This window comes from Pteronotus mesoamericanus, unplaced genomic scaffold (assembly GCF_021234165.1).
Source record: "Pteronotus mesoamericanus isolate MK-2021 breed Mesoamerican mustached bat unplaced genomic scaffold, CSHL_Meso_final contig_730, whole genome shotgun sequence".
NCBI lineage: Eukaryota > Metazoa > Chordata > Mammalia > Chiroptera > Mormoopidae > Pteronotus > Pteronotus mesoamericanus.
Window position 1 is genome coordinate 788,453 of NW_026555246.1, and position 4,028 is coordinate 792,480.

Consider the following 4,028-nt stretch of genomic DNA (forward strand, 5'->3'; position numbering starts at 1 on the left):
AATTTTAGGTTGAAGAGCGAGTTAAAGGTTGAAAAGGACTTAGTAGCTTGACTGGGAAAGGAGAGTGTAGAAAGGTAACTGGAGGGAGACGGGGGTTGAAAGAAGGTATGTTTATAAGAGCTTTTGGCTACAATGGTAGAACACCCAGGTAACAACGGCCTACAGAGAGGGATTTATTCCCTCACACAAGAAATCGGAGGTGGGTGACATTGGTACAGAGACAAAGTAGTTCAGTGCCTTGAGTGTCATGGCTTTTCCATCATGGTCACATGTCTGCATCCAGTGCAAGAAAAAATGGACCAGAGAGCACTGGCACCATCTCTGCCTTCTATCAGAGGTTTTCCCAGCAGCCCTTCAGCAGGCTTCTGCCAGCATCTCCTTGACCACATCTGTGTTACATGGAGGCTAGTAGCAAAGGAGACTGATAAAAATAAGCATTTCCTTTTGCAACCTCCACAGTAGAGGCGGGCAAAGGAATGTGGTTTGAGAAAGGTGCTGACTTAACCAGCCAGCAGTCTGCTGAGAATGCATGATTTAAGGTAGAAGAATTGTGCATGTTTATCACCTGAAAGAGGTGTGGACAGTCTAAAGGAGGGAACGTGCAGCTCAAAGTGGGAAAATAAGATCTGGAGCACAGGTAGAGTCTATAGGAATCCTCTTCACTGGGAGAGGCGGTGACCAATGGTGGAAGCAGATCATGTTTGTGGGGGACAATGGAGGACTCAGTGCTGGGACCTTGGGCAGTTCAGTCTCTTTGGGCTATGTGACCTCTAAGTTTTAGTCATGGAGTTTGAACACTAAAGACGAAGGCGGAATGAAACGCTGAGTTAAATTGTATCGTCAGACACAGATTTTGAATCTCTCCCTTACACTGTTTCCTCCTTTCTCTTCACCTGTTTTTCTTGTTCCTCACCTCATCTCAGAGATAGAAATGGAGGGAAGGAAAGGAGGCAGGGAGAAGTGAGTAGAAAATAGATGAAAGTGATGAGACAGCAGCGCAGTAAAGGCTCAAGGGGAAGGCACAGGATAAGGGGGAGAGGAGGAATGAAGTTATTGAAGCCCAAAATGGATGCAGTAGCTCAAAAGCAGTAAAATGCTAATCCATTGAGGGAGCACTAGGACGCAAGGACCAGGTCAATGGAGGTTTCACTGCTTTTTCAGGAGTCCTGGAAGCCTGAGACCCTGTATGTCAGTTCTCAGCCATCCTGGGCAGCAAGTAATGAGGACAAGCCTTTACACCTTCCCTCCATCAACAGATGCCGGACTCCTGGTTCCGTGTGCTAGAGCCCTTCGCGAGGCACTTAACGTTGGTGCCTCGGTTTTCTCATTGTCAGTGGGGCCAACCTCATAGCTTTGGACTCCATTAGGTAACTGAAATAAAGTGCTTATCAAAGTGCCCAGTGTGTAGTTAGTGCACAACAAATGTCATCACTCCCGTGTACCGGAAAATACTACCTGAACCCTTCAGCATGGCTTCCGGAACCCTTAATTATCTCAACGACTAGGTGCTCGAAACATAACTTGTGAAAAGGTTATAATACAGGGAGTAATAGCCTCCTAACTGGCTTCCTCGTGTTCCCTCTGGCCCCGGGCAGCCTGTCTCCCCTCCAGCCGACCAGTGATTTCGTCAGTGTGCCCAGCCAACCCCGGCAACTTTTTCCCGTCACAGCTTAAATCCTGCCGCGTTCTTCAAGGCTCTAGTTACCCTGGGGCCTGCCTCCCCTCCCCCAAGTTCCCCAGGCCCTCCCCAGTCACACTGGCCTGGAGGCATTCCTGTCCCCTCCCGCTCCGAGGGCCCTTCCCCACGCGGTCAGATCCCCCCCCCCCCACTGTGTTCCAATCTCTGCTTCAGGTTATTTTCCCAGAGAACGCCCCAAAACGCTTCTTAAAATAATCCCCAACCTTTGTCACGATCTAAGCCTCAAAGCAGCTTCACTGTCATAAGTACCTGATATTTTTATTGCCCTCCTTCCCGAACAGAATTAAACCTGCACAAGCGCAGGGTTTTCAGCCCCTAGAGCTGTACCTGGCACATTAGTGCTCCGAGTGGCTACACAATGAAGCCTTCGAAAAACCGCAATGCGGCAGTGCCATGTCAGTCACTGACACTGCTTCCTGACAAACCTCAGGTCACACGAATTTTTTCACCACCGACAAAATTAAAACCCTCTCATCTTCCTGAAAATACGTATTCCACACGTGTTCCAAGTCCAAGGCAAGTCCTGTCGGCAAGAACAGATACCAGCCAGCGGTCCAGGAGGGCCGGCCGCCTGGGCATCCACGCTCCGTCCTCTCCTGAGAAGTTGCCCAGAGCCAAGTCTATTCCACTTGCTCCACACTTCCCAAGCGCGGTACCCGGGGCCACGTCCCGAGCAGGCGTCCTTCAGCCCCTGACTACCCCGCCCCGCACCCCACTACTCGCCGAACCTCCGCTGGCCACACTTGCTGTCATCTGCATCCCCGGGGCCGACAAGCGGTACCGCCGCCTCTTCACGTCCTCCGCGCCGTCTTCCGTCTGGAACGCGCCTTTTCGGCTGGTTGCGTCCTACTCCGTCCTCCGGAACCGTTCCTGATCCGTTCTCCTCACCGGATCACGCGCCGCGCCGCCGCACTAACCCTCCTTTATCCGACCGTTGACCTACTAATCTCTATATTCTTGGGCTGCTTTTCAAGGCAGAAACCGAGTCGCAGCCAGACCAGAGCGGAACCAAAGCCGCCGCTCCCGGTTAGCACACGGGGAGTTATATGCAGAGTGGACCGGCACGCCGCGCCGGGGCCCCTGGGAAATGTAGTTGCCATATGAAAGCGTCTAGACCTGGCGGAGGATGAGGGGCGGGGTTTCGGGGCGGGGTGCTGTCTGCTCCGGAGCGCGGTACTTCTGTCTGCCTCGTGCGGCTGCGGGCTCTCGCAGCGGATTTGCCGAACGAGAAGTGGCCCTGGAAGCTGAACGGCGCAGCCCTGGAACTTGTGGGGATTCAGCTCCGCGGAGCCCAAGGCAATGCGCAAGCGCAGTTCAGACCCGGCTGCAGACTCCAGCTCTTTGTGTTCTGCCGGCGATGTGGCGGTTGCGATCTGTGGTCGCCGGCAGGGGCTCCTCGAAGGGCAGCGCTTTGGTGACCAGGCATGGTGGCCAGAGCCTTATCGGGAGAGCGGGAGCGGCCGTGGGCGGTGGCACGCGGGGAGAAGGACGGAAGGGAGAGCCCAATAGGTCCGGAGCATGCTCCGAGCTGGAGGACGCTGCTCGGCTGCCCCAACTTCCCAGGGTCTAAGGCTGAGGTTGGATTCCAAGAGAAAAGGGACGACCAGGTGTGGGCTGTCGAGGCTCTGGCCGAGCGTGCGAGTGCCCGCGGACGAGGAGGGTCAGGTCTTCGGCGTGCACCGGGGAGCCGGTTACTCCCCGGGATAGGAGGTGCTCCGGGTGGGGCTGTGGACGCAGGTGGAGCCCCCCAGAGGGCTGCAGGGTCGACGGCGGGACGCGGTGTGAGGAAGACTCCCCGCCCCTCACACAGAAGCACGCTGCTCTTACACCTTCCTCTCTGGGTCACCCAGACTGGGCCCCAGAAGCGGCCAGGCCTGAGGCCAGAGAAGGGCTTGGCTTGAGAGCCTGACTGTGAAGATCCGGCCTTTGAGCAGAAACAGGACGACCCTCCTCCACTTCCTCCACTTCCCTCCCAGAATTGGGCAGCGGTCCAGCGTGACTTAAGGGCGGGCAGAGGGCGTGAGAGCTAGGGCTGGAGAGGGCAGTCTGCGAGGGGAGGGCAGTGTATTTACGCTGTGGAAGGGGAGATGCAGAGGGTTTGACTCAGATGCTAGGGGAAATGGGCGGGGGCGCGGGCCGAATGGTGAGTGAGTCCCTTTCCCGCGGGGCCAGCAGACATGCTCTCAGAAGGCAGAGAACTAGGAGTAGTCAGGGACTACGAATTCAGGGCTGGGGTATTGCAGGACCCCAGGATGCGAATGCTCACAGCCTCACTCTGGACTGCTGTGTGCTAGCTTCTGATCCAGTCCTGTCCCCACAACAGGTGTGT